Raw genomic sequence first — 18,164 nt, 5'->3', positions numbered from 1 at the left:
GAATGTCCCAGGATACTATGTGGAAAAATCGGTCCCTCTCTCAACGGTGATCAGTCTGGATCACATTTCATTTATTGGGAAAATTACCTCCTGTATTCAGAGCCTAAGGTTGCTGAGCCTGGGTCAGCCTGTGTGCTGGTGGTACTCCAGAGTTTCAGAGCCTTCCTACTGGGGCTGGCTGCCGATGTGCCATTGGCAGGGCATTTGGGGCAGGACAGACCTATGAAAGGCTTGTCACCCACTTTTATTGGCCTCAAATGCACAGGAATTCAGACGCTCACTGTAGGACCTGTCAGACTTGCCAGGCAAGTGGGAAGAGTAGGATGAAGCAGAAGGCTCCTCTCCAGCTATTCCCTGTAGTCAGTACCCCATTCTAGCGAGTAGGAATTGACATTGTGAGGCCACTGGACCCCAGGACAGCCATGGGCAACAGGTTCATCCTGGTCCTGGTGGACGATGCCACCCGGTGCCCGGAAGCCATCCCTCTGAGGACAGTGACGGCCCCCATGGTGGGACGTGCGCTGAAGGGAGTTTTCTCCAGAGTGGGATTCCCTCGAGAGGTGGTGTCTGACCGGGTTACCAATTTCATATCCAAGTTTATGAAATCCCTTTGGCAAGAGTGTGGTGTAACCTACAAGTTCACCACGCCTTACCAACCCCGAAGGAAATGGGTTGGTTGAGAGATTCAACCGAACTCTGAAGGGCATGATAATGGGTCTTGAGGAACCCATGAGGCATAAGTGGACATCCTCTTACCGTGCCTTCTCTTTGCTTACTGTGAGGTGCCACAGAAGTCTCTAGTGTTGAGCCCCTTTGAGCTCCTGTATGGCCACCCAGTGAGAGGACCTCTAAGTCTGGTCAAGGAAGGCTGGGAGAAATCTCCCGGAAACCTCCCCAGAATGTATATAGCTACATGCTGGCCTTCAGGAACCAGACTAGGCGTTTCAGAGCACTTGCTGAGGCAAATCTGGAAGCCAGCCAGGAGGAGATGAAGCGGTGGTATGACCAGAATGGCGCTCTGGTAGAGCTTCAGCCTGGTCAAATGGTTAGGGTCTTGGCCCCAGTGGAGCCTTGTGCGCTCAAGGATAAGTGGACTGGCCCCTTTGAGGTTGTGGAGCGCAAGAGTCCTGTTACTTATTTGGTGGACTTGCGGTCTCCCAGGAACCCCTTGAGGGTCCTGCATGTCAACCGCCTTAAGCCCCACTTGGAGAGGTCTGAAGTGGGCGTGCTCTTGGCAACAGATGCTGGAATGGAAGAGGAGACTGAGCCTCTTCCTGACCTCCTGGCAGCCACAGAGCAAGATGGGTCAGTGGATCCCTGAGCAACAGAATGACTGCCGCCAGTTGCTGGGACAGTTTTCTGACCTGTTTTCCCTGGTTCCTAGTATCACAGATTGGTGCGTCCATGATGTGGATACAGGAGACAGCTTACCTATCAAGCACAAGGCTTACAGGGTAACTGACAGGGTGAGGGCTTGCATCAAAGAGGAGGTCTCAAAGATGCTTGCCCTGGGGGTGATTGAGTCCTCCAGCAGTCCTTGGGCCAGCCCAGTGGTCTTGGTCCCGAAGGCTGCAGCGCCAGGTGCCACACCCGAACTCCGGTTCTGTGTGGACTACAGAGGACTCAATTCAGTCACCAAGACTGTCGCGCACCCCATCCTCAGAGCTGATGAGCTCATTGATCGGTTAGGGGCTGCCCGGTACCTCAGCACATTTGACTTGACGTCTGGGTACTGGCAGATCGCCTTGACTGATGGGGCAAAAGAAAGGGTGTTAGAAGGGGCGATCTCCGAGGGCCAGGTTGTGCTCACCCAGACACCCCAAGATCCACCTCTCCCACAGAACTTGCCGAGTCTTGATTGTGAGGTCCTCACCGGGGGGGCTTCGGGTCTAGGATCGTACACACTGAGCTCACACCACACTACGAACAGACACCACACCGTTGGATTTTAGTAACAAGTTCTTTATATAAGCAAATAACGAAGGAAGCACTCTTATATACACAGTGGTCAAAGGACCACAAAGTTTTGGAGGATTCGGGAAGGGGGAAGCGGGACAGTCTTTTAGTCTCTGGGTCAGTACGAGGCGTACCCTACGCACAGCTCTCAATCCTCGAGCCGGGGGGTACGGGATGATGGTCGTACTGGCTGCCTCACCTTCGTCGAGTCGGCTCGGTCGGGATGGTGGTCTCGATGGTCCAGCCGGACCAGAGTACTCCTCGAGCTGCGACGAGGTCAGCAGGGCTCGCTCTGGAGAGGTTCGTGAGAGCCGCGACAGCGTCAGCAGGGCTCCGATGGTTGCAAGTTCGGGGTCCTCGGGGGTCGCTGGTGCCGCCTCTATGGTCACACCTTCGGGGGTGACCCTTCGTGCGATCATCGACCGGGTACTCACACAGGCCCACTCGGGCAGGCCCACCATCTCTAAGTGGGTCCTTTTCTCAACCCGCTGCCATGGGGAGCTCTCCAGATCGTTGCCGAGCAAGCAGTCCACAGGCATGTCGGAGCGGACCGCCACTCGTAACTCTCCAGAGACGCCCCCCCATTCGAACGGGACTTGAGCTATCCGGCAGGTGCGGACAGAGTTATCAGCTGCGATCACCCTGCAGGAGATGTGGGGAACAATCTGGGCTTCGGTGACGAGGTGCCGTTTGACGGCGGTGATACTGGCCCCGGTGTCTCTGAGCGCCCCTATGTGATGGCCATTGACAGTCACCTGCTGTCGGTACTTCTCTGTGTTGTCGGGTAGGGGAGCTCCGGGGACCATCTCCCTATCACCCAGGGAGACTAACATCATAGCTGCGGGGTCTGCTCCCTCGAACTCTTCCTCCCCCTCCTCTTCTAGGGCTACTGAGGTGATGTGGCGCACTGGGGGCCCTGCAGCGGCAGGCTTCTGGAACAAGGGGCAGCGGGGGTCATTGGCATAGTGCCCGGGTTTCTGGCAATGGTAGCAGGCTTGACTGACTCGGGCCCTGGCTTAGCTGGGGGAAACCCTGCGCGCGCTGTGGGAGGCGAGGTGCCGGGCTGGTTTCTGGGGGGACTACGCGGGGACCCTACCTGGGAACCCCTCTGTCTATTCCGATTCCCCCCTCCCCTCTGGCGGGACGATCCCTGTTCATTTCGGCCAGAATCTCCCCTGGGCCCCCGGGGGACTCTGGTGCTCACCCAGCGATCGGCCTCGACGGCCAGCTTCCGGGGGTCAGCCACCTTGCTGTCCAGGAGGTGCTGTCGGAGTTCCACAAAGCAATTCAGGGACAAGTGTTCGTACGCAATGAGGTCGATGAGCCCCTCGAAGGTGGATACTTTGCTGCCCTTGATCCACCCTTCCAGGGCCCGGCTGTAGAAATTGACATATTCTACCCACGTGGTGCCGGGTATCTTCTTGCAGTCTCGGAAGCGTGGCGGTACATTTCTGGGGTGAGCCCGTACCTTGCGAGGAGGGCCTCTTTCATGAGGCTGTAGGAGGTCTGTTCGGCGGACGGTAGGTCGAGTAGGGTGTCTCTCCCCTCACTCAGGAATCGGCCCGACAGCCCGGCTCCCCAATCTTTCTGCGGAACTCGGTGGGAGGTCATAGCTACCTCGTAGGCCTTGAACCATTGCTGGATGTCATCGTTTTTATAATATTCTTTGACCACATCCTTGGGCATGTGGACCTTGGGTTCCACCGGGGGAACAGACTCTCGGGTCGCTGCTGTTTTGTTGCCTTTGTTCCGGGCCTTTAGTTCTATTTCCAATACGCTGCGCTCGTGCTCCAGCTGGAGCTTCTTTCCGTCATGTTCTCGTTGGAGTTTCTTCTCCTCCAGTTCTCCTTGCAGCCGCAGCTGCTCGATGGCGATTTTTTTTCTCGGCCAGCTTGAGTTCTACCTCCATCTTTAAACGGGCTAGTTCTAGCTCGTGGCTTCGGTTGCGTTCTCGGTCGGTCATCTCTTCTCGAGATAGACCTCTCCCCGTGCTGTGAGTCCGCGTCGGGGACTCTGCTCTTTCTTGCTCTGGGGCGTGGGTTTCGGTCAGGGGGGCTCCCCCTCCATCGGCTTCTGTCGGTGCTGGAGGTTGGGCTCCGGTCTCCACCCAGGCTGTTAGAGCTTGTTGGAAGTCCTCTTTGGTGTTTAATCCCGTTGACGGGATACGGAGATCTTTGCAGAATTGCTTGAGCTCACGGTGCGAATAGTCTCCCAGAAGCTCCATCTGGAAGGTGGTCTTGTCGGTCGTGATGCTCATGGCTGCTCTTCGTTCGGGTAGTGTGTCAGTACTGTACGATCCCTAGACGTAGGTTCTTATCCCGCCGCTGCCACCAATGTTAGAAGGGGTGATCTCCGAGGGCCAGGTTGTGCTCACCCAGACACCCCAAGATCCACCTCTCCCACAGAACTTGCCGAGTCTTGATTGTGAGGTCCTCACCGGGGAGGACTTCGGGTCTAGGATCGTACACACTGAGCTCACACCACACTACGAACAGACACCACACCGTTGGATTTTAGTAACAAGTTCTTTATATAAGCAAATAATGAAGGAAGCACTCTTATATACACAGTGGTCAAAGGACCACAAAGTCTTGGAGGATTCGGGAAGGGGGAAGCGGGACAGTCTTTTAGTCTCTGGGTCAGTACGAGGCGTACCCTACGCACAGCTCTCAATCCTCGAGCCGGGGGGTACGGGATGATGGTCGTACTGGCTGCCTCACCTTCGTCGAGTCGGCTCGGTCGGGATGGTGGTCTCGATGGTCCAGCCGGACCAGAGTACTCCTCGAGCCGCGACGAGGTCAGCAGGGCTCGCTCTGGAGAGGTTCGTGAGAGCCGCGACAGCGTCAGCAGGGCTCCGATGGTTGCAAGTTCAGCTTGAGCCGCGACAGCGTCAGCAGGGCTCCGAGGTCTTAGAGAGGACGAGCCGCGACAGCGTCAGCAGGGCTCCGGTGGTCTTAGAGGTCGAGCCGCGACAGCGTCAGCAGGGCTCCGATGGTTGCAAGTTCAGCTTGAGCCGCGACAGCGTCAGCAGTTCTCCGATGGTCTTAGAGGTCGAGCCGCGACAGCGTCAGCAGGGCTCCGATGGTTGCAAGTTCAGCTTGAGCTGCGACAGCGTCAGCAGGGCTCCGATGGTCTTAGAGGTCGAGCCGCGACAGCGTCAGCAGGGCTCCGATGGTTGCAAGTTCAGCTTGAGCCGCGACAGCGTCAGCAGGGCTCCGATGGTCTTAGAGGTCAAGCCGCGACGGCGTCAGCAGGGCTCCGATGTTCAGGATGAGTCTTCTTAGGGTCAGCCGCGATCAGATCAGCAGGGCTTCAGGTCCAAGATACAACTGCCCGCTAGTTGTCTGGCGGGCCCAGTTATAGTCCTTCTGCTCTTTGATCTCCGGACCCTCGCAGGCGGAGGTCTCAGGCCCTGGGGGCTGGTCGTTGGCGAGGTCCGGCGGTTGGCTCTTTCATCCCTTTGAAAGATGGGCCCGGGAATTCCCAGATGCCCAGCGGGTCTGGAGCCAGCCCTCGGGGAGGCCAGAGGGGTGATCGAAACTGGCCCACAGGAGAGGGCCAAAGGTGTGACAGAAACCAGCCCCTCAGGGGAGGCCGGAGGTGCCATCGAAACTCCCTGGTTTCTCTCACTCGGGAGCCCTTTACCCCCCAGCCGGGACTGGCGCGCCTTTGGAGTCTGGGTTTCGCTGGGGCCGGGGTCACGCTAGGCCCCGGGAGACAGGGATGCCGGGAAGGGAAGATGGCGTCCGGGCCTTGTGGGGCATGCAAGGTTAGGCGCTCGGAGCCGGGAGTGGAGCGGGGAAGGCAGGCCTGGTCGAGGTTCCAGGGGGATCTAGGTTTAACTGTGGTGGGACGACCAGGCTTGGGGTGCAGGCTACACTAATGGGGAGGCTGCGCAGGGGACTCGGGGTACAGGCCTACGCTCACAGGGTGTGGAGGGACAGAGGCGAACCACGCCACGAGGCCGGGTCCAACACGCGTCCCCCCAGCTGAAGGCGGGGAGAACTACCCATCCTCTTGGGGGTTCTCTTCGCTGAGGCGGAAGAATCTGGACAGGCCGTCTGCGTTGGCGTGGTCAGAGCCAGGCCGGTGCTCAACAGTGAAGTCCATCCCCTGGAGGGAGATGGACCAGCGCAGTAATTTGGGGTTCTCCCCTCTCATCTGCATTAGCCACCGGAGAGGTCGGTGGTCGGTCTGGACCCAGAAGTGAGTACCGAACAGATAGGGCCTCAGCTTCTTCAGGGCCCAAACCACCGCGAAGGCTTCTCGCTCGATGGTGCTCCACCTTTGTTCTCGAGGGAGTAGCCTCCGGCTAATGAATGCCACTGGTTGGTCTAGGCCGTTCTCGTTCACCTGGGACAGGACGGCTCCGATGCCATGCTCGGACGCGTCCGTCTAGACTACAAACTCTTGTGAGTAGTCGGGGGCCTGTAGGATGGGGGCGGTGCACATGGCTTCTTTCAACATTTCAAACGCCTCTTGGCAGGCGTAGGTCCAGCTGACTTTCTTCGGCTGGTTTTTGGAGGTTAACTCCATGAGGGGGGCTACGATGCTGCAGTAACTCTTGATGAACCGGCGGTAGTACCCCGTGAGCCCTAGAAACGCCCGCACTTCCGTCTGGGTCGTGGGGGCCTCCCAGGCCACGATGGCATCGATCTTGGGCTGGAGGGGGGCTACGAGGCCGCTTCCGACCTGGTGCCCGAGGTAGATTACGGACCCTTGTCCGATCTGGCACTTGCTTGCCTTAATGGTGAGACCAGCCCTCCTCAGGGAGGTCAGCACCACCCAGAGGTGCTGGAGGTGCTCGGGGCAGTGGGAACTGTACACGGCGATATCGTCCAGATACGCAGCGCTGAACTCTTCCAACCCCGCCAGTACCTGGTTCACAAGTCTCTGGAAGGTGGTGGGGGCGTTCTTCATTCCGAAGGGCATCACCCGGAAATGGTAGTGACCATCCGGGGTGGAAAAAGCGGAACTTTCTTTAGCTCCCTCGGTGAGGGCGATCTGCCAGTATCCACTGGTCAGGTCGAAGGTGCTAAGGAAACGAGCAGCCCCGAGGCGATCGATAAGCTCGTCGGCTCGGGGGATGGGATGAGCATCGGTTCTGGTGACTGCGTTGAGCCCGCGGTAGTCAACGCAGAACCTCAGCTCGGGAACAGCACCGGGGGCGGCTGCCTTCGGAACCAGGACCACGGGGCTAGCCATGGGCTGTCAGAGGCTTCGACCACCCCGAGAGCCAACATCTTCGATACCTCGGCCTTGATGCAGGCCTGGACTCGGTCAGGGACGCGGTAGGCTCTGTGCCGTACTGGGGGGCTGTCCCCGGTGTCCACGTCGTGGACGCACCAGTTGGTGACGCCGGGGGTGAGGGAGAAGAGGTCCGAGAACTGTCCCAACAACTGGCGACAGTCCTCGCGCTGCTCGGGAGAGAGGGAGGAGGAGAGACTCACCCCCTCTACGGAGCCATCTTTTTCTTTTGTGGACAGGAGATCGGGGAGAGGCTCCGTTTCTTCTTCTTCCCAATCGTCCGTGGCGAGGAGTAAGCTCAACTCGGACCGGGCGAAGTGGGGTTTGAGGCGGTTTACGTGAAGGACCCGCAAGGGGTTCCGGGGGGACTCTACATCGATGAGGTAGGTCACCTGACTCTTGCGTTCTACCACCTTGAAGGGCCCTGTCCACTTGTCTTGCAGGGCACAGGGTTCCACGGGGGCCATCACCCAGACCCGCTGTCCGGGCTGAAACTCGACCAGAGTGGCATTCTGGTCATACCACCGTTTCATTTCTTCTTGACTGGCCTCGAGGTTCGCCTCGGCCAGTTCTCGGAACTTCCTCGTCTGGTTCCGGAGGGCCAGAATGTATCGAAACACATCGGGAGGGGGCTCTGGGGCCGCCGTCTCCCACCCTTCCTTGACCAGGGTGAGGGGTCCCCGGACGGGGTGCCCGTAGAGCAGCTCGAAGGGGCTGAACCCCAGGGACTTCTGGGGGACTTCGCGGTACGCGAAGAGGAGACAGGGAAGGAGGACATCCCACTTACGCCTCAGTGGCTCTTCGAGACCCATGATCATTCCCTTGAGGGTCCGGTTGAATCGTTCCACCAGACCGTTACCCTGGGGGTGATATGGGGTGGTGAATTTGTACGTCACCCCACATTGTTGCCAAAGGGACTTCATGTATTTCGAGATGAAGTTGGTCCCTCGGTCGCTGACGACTTCTCGGGGGAATCCCACCCAGGAGAAGATGGCCAGGAGGGCCCGCCCCACTACGGGGGCGGTCACCGTTTGGAGGGGAACGGCTTCGGGGTATCGGGTGGCATGGTCTACCAGAACCAGGATAAAGCGGTGCCCCAAGGAGGTCCGGGGGTCGAGGGGGCCCACGATGTCGATTCTCAGCCTCTCAAAGGGGGTACTGACCACGGGGAAGGGTTGGAGAGGAGCCTTGCGCTTCCCTCCGCTCTTTCCGCTGGACTGACATGTGGGGCAGGACTTACAGTGGGCTTCCACATCGGAGCGCATGCCCGGCCAGTAGAAGTGGGTGACCAGGCGATGATACGTTTTGTCTTGTCCCAAGTGTCCCGCCAGGGGCACGTCGTGGGCCAGGTTCAGGAGAAAGCCGCGGAAGCGTAGGGGGACCACCAGCACTCGGCCAGGCCCTAGTTCGGCGGACTTTTGCTCGCTGTATAAGAGGCCGTTTTCCCAATAGACAAGGTGGGAGCCGGACTGGTCACCGGCGGCCTGGGCGGCGGCCTGCTGCCGCGGCCCCACCAAGGATGGACAGGATGTCTGCTCTAGGCAGAATTCTTCTCGGGGCGGTCCCCCTTCCTGGCGCCATTGGGCCAGCTCAGGAAGGTCGTCCAAGCTCGGGGTCGGTTCGACACCAGGGCCGAGGGGACCTGCGTCGGGGGGGAAGCTCTCCCCGGGGAATAGCTCAGGGGCCTCAGAGAATTCAGGGACCTCGGGGTCCTCGGGGGTCGCCGGTGCCGCCTCTATGGTCGCTCCTTCGGGGGTGACCCTTCGGGCGATCATCGACCGGGTACTCACACAGGCCCACTCGGGCAGGCCCACCATCTCTAAGTGGGTCCTTTTCTCAACCCGCTGCCATGGGGAGCTCTCCAGATCGTTGCCGAGCAGGCAGTCCACAGGCATGTTGGAGTGGACCGCCACTCGTAACTCTCCAGAGACGCCCCCCCATTCGAACGGGACTTGAGCTATCCGGCAGGTGCGGACGGAGTTATCAGCTGCGATCACCCTGCAGGAGATGTGGGGAACAATCTGGGCTTCGGTGACGAGGTGCCGTTTGACGGCGGTGATACTGGCCCCGGTGTCTCTGAGCGCCCCTATGTGATGGCCATTGACAGTCACCTGCTGTCGGTACTTCTCTGTGTTGTCGGGTAGGGGAGCTCCGGGGACCATCTCCCTATCACCCAGGGAGACTAACATCATAGCTGCGGGGTCTGCTCCCTCGAACTCTTCCTCCCCCTCCTCTTCTAGGGCTACTGAGGTGATGTGGCGCACTGGGGGCCCTGCAGCGGCAGGCTTCTGGAACAAGGGGCAGCGGGGGTCATTGGCATAGTGCCCGGGTTTCTGGCAATGGTAACAGGCTTGACTGACTCGGGGCCCTGGCTTAGCTGGGGGAAACCCTGCGCGCGCTGTGGGAGGCGAGGTGCCGGGCTGGTTTCTGGGGGGACTACGCGGGGACCCTACCTGGGAACCCCTCTGTCTATTCTGATTCCCCCCTCCCCTCTGGCGGGACGATCCCTGTTCATTTCGGCCAGAATCTCCCCCGGGCCCCCGGGGGACTCTGGTGCTCACCCAGCGATCGGCCTCGACGGCCAGCTTCCGGGGGTCAGCCAACTTGCTGTCCAGGAGGTGCTGTCGGAGTTCCACAAAGCAATTCAGGGACAAGTGTTCGTACGCAATGAGGTCGATGAGCCCCTCGAAGGTGGATACTTTGCTGCCCTTGATCCACCCTTCCAGGGCCCGGCTGTAGAAATTGACATATTCTACCCACGTGGTGCCGGGTATCTTCTTGCAGTCTCGGAAGCGTTGGCGGTACATTTCTGGGGTGAGCCCGTACCTTGCGAGGAGGGCCTCTTTCATGTGGCTGTAGGAGGTCTGTTCGGCAGACGGTAGGTCGAGTAGGGTCTCTCCCCTCACTCAGGAATCGGCCCCACAGCCCGGCTCCCCAATCTTTCTGCGGAACTCGGTGGGAGGTCATAGCTACCTCGTAGGCCTTGAACCATTGCTGGATGTCATCGTTTTTATAATATTCTTTGACCACATCCTTGGGGATGTGGACCTTGGGTTCCACCGGGGGAACAGACTCTCGGGTCGCTGCTGTTTTGTTGCCTTCGTTCCGGGCCTTTAGTTCTATTTCCAATACGCTGCGCTCGTGCTCCAGCTGGAGCTTCTTTCCGTCATGTTCTCGTTGGAGTTTCTTCTCCTCCAGTTCTCCTTGCAGCCGCAGCTGCTCGATGGCGATTTTTTTTCTCGGCCAGCTTGAGTTCTACCTCCATCTTTAAACGGGCTAGTTCTAGCTCGTGGCTTCGGTTGCGTTCTCGGTCGGTCATCTCTTCTCGAGATAGACCTCTCTCTGTGCTGTGAGTCCGCGTCGGGGACTCTGCTCTTTCTTGCTCTGGGGCGTGGGTTTCGGTCAGGGGGGCTCCCCCTCCATCGGCTTCTGTCGGTGCTGGAGGTTGGGCTCCGGTCTCCACCCAGGCTGTTAGAGCTTGTTGGAAGTCCTCTTTGGTGTTTAATCCCGTTGACGGGATACGGAGATCTTTGCAGAATTGCTTGAGCTCACGGTGCGAATAGTCTCCCAGAAGCTCCATATGGAAGGTGGTCTTGTCGGTCGTGATGCTCATGGCTGCTCTTCGTTCGGGTAGTGTGTCAGTACTGTACGATCCCTAGACGTAGGTTCTTATCCCGCCGCTGCCACCAATGTTAGAAGGGGTGATCTCCGAGGGCCAGGTTGTGCTCACCCAGACACCCCAAGATCCACCTCTCCCACAGAACTTGCCGAGTCTTGATTGTGAGGTCCTCACCGGGGAGGACTTCGGGTCTAGGATCGTACACACTGAGCTCACACCACACTACGAACAGACACCACACCGTTGGATTTTAGTAACAAGTTCTTTATATAAGCAAATAACGAAGGAAGCACTCTTATATACACAGTGGTCAAAGGACCACAAAGTCTTGGAGGATTCGGGAAGGGGGAAGCGGGACAGTCTTTTAGTCTCTGGGTCAGTACGAGGCGTACCCTACGCACAGCTCTCAATCCTCGAGCTGGGGGGTACGGGATGATGGTCGTACTGGCTGCCTCACCTTCGTCGAGTCGGCTCGGTCGGGATGGTGGTCTCGATGGTCCAGCTGGACCAGAGTACTCCTCGAGCCGCGACGAGGTCAGCAGGGCTCGCTCTGGAGAGGTTCGTGAGAGCTGCGACAACGTCAGCAGGGCTCCGATGGTTGCAAGTTCAGCTTGAGCCGCGACAGCGTCAGCAGGGCTCCAAGGTCTTAGAGAGGACGAGCCGCAACAGCGTCAGCAGGGCTCCGGTGGTTGTAGAGGTCGAGCCGCGACCGCGTCAGCAGGGCTCCGATGGTTGCAAGTTCAGCTTGAGCCGCGACAGCGTCAGCAGGGCTCCGATGGTCTTAGAGGTCGAGCCGCGACAGCGTCAGCAGGGCTCCGATGGTTGCAAGTTCAGCTTGAGCCGCGACAGCGTCAGCAGGGCTCCGATGGTCTTAGAGGTCGAGCCGCGATAGCGTCAGCAGGGCTCCGATGGTTGCAAGTTCAGCTTGAGCCGCGACAGCGTCAGCAGGGCTCCGATGGTCTTAGAGGTCGAGCCGCGACGGCGTCAGCAGGGCTCCGATGTTCAGGATGAGTCTTCTTAGGGTCAGCCGCGATCAGATCAGCAGGGCTTCAGGTCCAAGATACAACTGCCCGCTAGTTGTCGGGCGGGCCCAGTTATAGTCCTTCTGCTCCTTGATCTCCGGACCCTCTCAGGCGGAGGTCTCAGGCCCTGGGGGCTGGTCGTTGGCGAGGTCCGGCGGTTGGCTCTTTGATCCCTTTGAAAGATGGGCCCGGGAATTCCCAGACGCCCAGCGGGTCTGGAGCCAGCCCTCGGGGAGGCCAGAGGGGTGATCGAAACTGGCCCACAGGGGAGGGCCAAAGGTGTGACAGAAACCAGCCCCTCAGGGGAGGCCGGAGGTGCCATCGAAACTCCCTGGTTTCTCTCACTGAGGAGCCCTTTACCCCCCAGCCGGGACTGGCGCGCCTTTGGAATCTGGGTTTCGCTGGGGCCGGGGTCACGCTAGGCCCCGGGAGACAGGGATGCCGGGAAGGGAAGATGGCGTCCGGGCCTTGTGGGGCATGCAAGGTTAGGCGCTCGGAGCCGGGAGTGGAGCGGGGAAGGCAGGCCTGGTCGAGGTTCCAGGGGGATCTAGGTTTAACTGTGGTGGGACGACCAGGCTTGGGGTGCAGGCTACACTAACGGGGAGGCTGCGCAGGGGACTCGGGGTACAGGCCTACGCTCACAGGGTGTGGAGGGACAGAGGCGAACCACGCCACGAGGCCGGGTCCAACAAGAGGTCCGCATTCTCCACACCAGATGGGAATTTCCAGTTCCGGGTTATGCCATTTGGGATGAAGAATGCCCCTGCCACCTTTCAGAGGTTGGTCAACCAGGTGTTGGTTGGGCTGGATGAGTTCAGTGACGCCTACCTGGATGACATAGCAGTGTTCAGTGTCACATGGGAAGAACATCTGCGCCACCTCTGGAAAGTGTTGTTGGCACTGCGCAAGGCAGGCCTCACGATCAAGGCAAGTAAGTGCCAGATCGGGCAGGGTTCCGTGGTGTACTTGGGACACCAAGTTGGGAGCGGCCAGGTGGCGCCCCTTCAGCCCAAGATTGAAACCATCCTGGCTTGGGAACCCCCCAAAACCCAGACAGAGGGGAGGGCCTTCCTGGGACTCACTGAGTACTACAGGAGGTTTGTCAAGGGGTATGGCAACATTGTTGCAACCTTGACAGAGCTGACTTCCAAGAAGCAGCCAAAGAAAGTGATTTGGACTGACACCTGTCAGAAAGCTTTTGAGACCCTGAAAACTGCCATGTGCACGGCGCCCGTGCTCTTGGCCCCCAACTTCTCCAAAGAGTTCCTTGTGCAAACAGGCACTTCAGAGCATGGTGTAGGGGCTGTTCTCTCACAGATGACTGAGTAGGGCTTTGACCAACCTGTAGCCTTCATCAGTAGGAGCTTACTTCCACGGGAACAGAGGTGCGGTGCAATTGTGCGTGAGGCATTTGCTGTGGGCTGGGCATTGAAGAAGCTAAGACCCTACTTGTTTGGGTCTCACTTCCAGGTTCAGACAGATCACAGGCCCCTCAGATGGTTGATGAAGATGAGGGGTGAGAATCCTAAGTTGTTGAGGTGATCCATTTCCCTACAGGGGATGGATTTCACGGTGGAACATCGCCCCGGCACAGATCACGCCAATGCTGATGGTCTGTCCAGATTTTTCCGCCTCAGTGATGAGAACTCCCTGGGGTAGGGTAGTTTACCCCACATTTCAGCTGGAGGGGATACGTGTTAGACCTGGCACCATTGGCGTGGGTCTCTCTTCCATTTTCACTGTTGCCTCATGTGTTTTTGCTGGTGTTAGCTGCTCAGAGCACTGTGCCACTGCCAATCAGGGCCACAGTGCAAGTGCTCCCTATGTTAAATTCTTATATTGATTGGATTCCATGTGTGGCTTATTTGGTTTACTGTCAGTCCCTAGTACAGTGCACCAGGAGTGCCCAGGGCTTGGAAATACAAATGCTGCTAGTGGGCTTGCAGCACTGGTTGTGCCACCCACAGAAGCGGCCTGGTAAAATGTGTCTAAGGTCCGCCATTGCATAACCTGTGTGCAGACTGGGCAAGTGCACCCACTTGCCAGTCCCTAAACCTTCCCTTAACTTCATATCAGTCACCCCTATGGTAGGCCCAAGTGCAGGGTGCATTGTAAGCATAAGGTAGGACAAGCCCTGATGTGTGTGGCATGTCCTAATAGTGAATTACAGACATTTTCGTTTTTCACTATTGTAAGGCTACCTGTTCTTCATAGGCCAGAATGGGCTGCTGGAATTATTACACTCTATAATCCTAAGAGACTCAGAGAACATGGTAGAAATTCAAGTTTAGTATGCCTGAACTCAGAATAATAAAATACATCTTTTAATGAAGTTTATTTTAATATCCTGGGTTTGCAAATACCACTTTTAGAAAGTTAGTATTAGTTTGCCTAACTATTTCAGCCCGCCTCTGCTAGGATGTGTATCTGCTGTCTGGTTTCTGTGAGTGACAGGGCTGGGGAATTCCAGGAAACAGGCTGGGGCAGCCAGGTGGTGAATAGGAAGATTCCAACCCGATGGGTGGGAGGAGTGCACCTCGACTCTGAATAGGGCTGTGCTCTGCAACCACAATGCTGGCTCCACCTGCTGGGGAGTGTCTGATGTCTCTGCCCTGCACACTGAAAGAAGAAGCCAGAGTCCGGTAAACAAAGTGCTCCAAAACTGGGCTGAACTGGGCACAGGCCCCCTGGCCTGAAAGAACAAAAGAAATGTGGTATAAATATTGGAGCCCTACTCCTAAGAAATTAGATCCTACTTGAACCAAGAAGAACCTCTGCCCGACGAGAAGGAAATGGGAAAACTGCAAGGAGGAGTACTGTCCCTGACCTGGGGAATTGGCCTGCAGTGGTTGCCTTGCTGCGAGAGGAGAGGAAAAGGCTAAAGAGACTTTTATCAACTTGTGCTTTCAACAATCTCCAAGGGCTTGTGGGTGAGCTTGCCCCCTGAACGGAGTCCCAGGAATATTGGACTCCTACTGCCTCAGACAGAGCCGCTGGACATTGCCAAGATTTGCCCTGCCGCTGGAACCGCGATCTGAGTGCGACTCGTATCCCCCTGTCCACTTTGAAGTCTGTGCCTGGCTGCCCCGCACCGTGTGACTCCGCTCCAAATTTGAGCCGTAGCTCGCACCGTCCAAGAAGAGCCGCCTGCACCCCGCTTCACCCTACCCCCTTCGAGCCGCACTGACTAGCCGCACTTCTGCCGCTGGACTCAGGGATCGGAGCGCACCGCAAGGCTGAATACGGCCCCTACGCTCGCAGCGTACCGGCCGCCTTGCACCGTGCTAGTGAGATCCCCCGGCAGCCCCGCACTCGAAGAGTACGGCCTGTACGTTCGCCACGTACCGGCCGCCTCGTGCCGTGCTGCTTCGCATCAAACAGGCATCCCCGCTCTGAGGCACGACGCACATCACGCCTCACATAGTGAATGCCGGAAAACCAGCATCGTCCGCCTCGCTCCTCGGGGCCCCCGCTCTACGCCTCTTACAAAGACGCCTACAGTCAGCTGGGGTCCGCACCACAGAGGAGCCGCCAACATCCCTGGTTTGCCTTCACTCCTGCCAGCGCCTCGTCCGCTTCGGACGCATTGAAAGGTACTGTACAATTCGCACCATGACTGTGTGCACACCGGACCGGAGAGTCTGCAACGTTTAGTTAACTCTTTGTGTATACGATCTTCCCCCAAAAGAGCCACACAGTCAGCGCGAAGCGCATGGAACACGCATTTTTAAAGAACTCTTTACTTGCTAATAGTATTGTGGCCTATTTTTTACGTGATTTTGGTCTTGTGCTAAGCCTTACATAAAGATACTTATTTTTATACAAATTCTAGTGTGGTATCCCTTTTGTGGTGTTGTCACTGAGTTACTATAGGTGTTCACAAATGCTTAACCTATGACGCTCTGAGATAAGCCTTGTCTGCTTGCGCCACACTACCTAGAGGGTGAGCAGGGTTTTTTTTAGAGGGTGATACCCTTATCCTGACTAGAGGAGAGGGTCCCTGCTTGTCACAAGTACTTACCTGTGCCAACCAGAGACCCCCAAATCTAACACCGATTTTTCAGTATTTATATTTTTTCAAGTTATATAATTTGCAGGAAAAACAGATGCTTTCATCTGCAGCACTTTTTCCCATTTTTCCCAAAAATAACAAAAACTATCTGTATTTTGGCTAATTTCTGACCCTCTTCAGGGGAATCAACAAACCCTGTGTATCTTTAAAATCCCCATGATGTTGAAAGAAAAGGACGCAAATTTGGCATGGATGCCTTATGTGTTAAAAAAGTTAGAGGGCCTAAGCGCGAACTACTCCAAATAGCCCAAAAAAGGCTTAGCACTGGGGGAGGCCTAGCAGCGAAGGGGTTAAAATACTAATACTGTATCTCAGAAAGGGGACCAGCTAGAACAATAACTAAACACCTATTTTTAATAGTTATTACAAATCCAATAGTCTGATTTTGAATGATTATTATGAAAAATGTAACGTTTAGAAAATTACCTTTCCTCTGCCTGAAGTTCCTGGAGGCTAATTTGCATGTGGCTCTCCTGTCATTAATTAGCCTTTGATAGGTGTGAAATGCCTCCCTAGAGTAAACAATAGGCTGACCTGAATGACTTGTCTGAACTCAACACAATATCCAGGGGATGTGGGTATCTTTTTTGAAACTACAGTGTCAAATATTCCTTGAGTATCAAATCCTGTTTGACAGCTCTGCTGGGTTTACATATAAAACTTGGGATATACTTGAAAGGGGGAGAAAACAGGATGCCAAAACAATTCTTGTGGATCCACTGTACCGTGGCTGCCTGAAACTGGATTTTATTTTTAGATGCGAGAAGACACTAGGATTACCATAGTACACCCCGACATATGCACACTCACAGCCTAAGGGGGTCATTACGATGGCGGACGGACTTAAGTCCATCCGTCATCGTCCCGGAGATTGGGGCCGGCCGCCTAAAAGGCAGCTGTCCCGCAAGTGAAATTACAATGCGGCCACCACCACAGCGGCCGCATAAGTCACGTTTAACTTTGCAGCGGGTGCTGCTGTCTCCAGCACCCACCACAATGTTAGAAATGCACTGTTTCCATTTCCCTGCTCTATGTGGCAGGCACCATGCGGTGCCCGCCACATGGTGCAGGGAAATGTAGGGGGCACCATAGGTGCCCCCAAGTGCAAAACAAAAGTGTCCCTACATTGGGTGTACCGCAACGGGCCCCGAAGTCCCAGCCAGCCTTTCCATGGCGGGGGAACCGCCATGGAAAGGCTGGCGGGGATCCAGCATCCAAATCTGGCGGGCGGTGCCTCCGCCACCATTCTGTGGGTCCCACTCCACATCCAATCATAATCAGGCCCTAGGTTAGTGTGGCCAAAGACTTTCACCATCTTGAAAATGTTCATAGTGTGTAGGGTTGGCCCCGTTAACACTTCCCCCACTGGGGTGACCAGGCCAAGGAGTCATTCCACCTAGCCCAGTACTGGCACAAATGAGGTTGCTCCAGGTGCCCACTTCAGAGACTTCCTGAACCTGCAGAAGATAAGAATTCAGACAAGACGGAAGTCCTCATCCTGGGACCATCGCCCTCCGCCTGGGACGACTCATGGTGGCCCCCCGCCCTGGGCACCACTCCCAAGCCAACAGACCATGCACGCAACTTGGGCTTCATCCTGGACTCCTCCCTCTCAATGACCAGACAAGTCAACGCCGTCTCGTCATCCTGCTTTCACACCCTTCGCATGCTCCGCAAGATCTTCCGATGGATCCCGACCGAAACCAGGAAGACGGTCACCCAGGCACTCGTCACCAGCCAACTGGACTACGGGAACACCCTCTACGCCGGAACCACAGCCAAGCTACAGAAAAGACTCCAACGCATCCAGAACGCCTCCGCCCGACTCATCCTGGATATCCCCCGACGCAGCCACATCTCCGGCTACCTGAGAGACCTGCACTGGCTCCCCGTCAACAAGAGGATCACATTCAGGCTCCTCACCCACGCACACAAGTCTCTCCACGACCTGGGCCCCAAGTACCTCAACGACCGCCTGACCTTCTACACGCCCACCTGCCAGCTACGTTCTACAAGCCTCGCCCTCGCCGCCGAACCACGCATCCGAAGAGCCACCGCCGGAGGAAGATCCTTCTCCTACCTGGCGGCCAAGACATGGAACTCCCTCCCCATCCACCTTCGATTGACCGAGGACCATCTCGCCTTCAGGAAGCAACTCAAGACCTGGCTGTTCGAGCAATAGCGGACCCCTTTCCCCAAGTGCCTTGAGACCCCTCCGGGTGAGTAGTGCGCTATACAAGTGTTATGA

The sequence above is a fragment of the Lissotriton helveticus genome, chromosome 4_1, assembly GCF_964261635.1.
Source record: "Lissotriton helveticus chromosome 4_1, aLisHel1.1, whole genome shotgun sequence".
Classification (NCBI taxonomy): Eukaryota; Metazoa; Chordata; class Amphibia; order Caudata; family Salamandridae; genus Lissotriton; species Lissotriton helveticus.
The sequence above is the reverse complement of the archived record's forward strand: the minus strand, read 5'-3'. Positions refer to the sequence as shown.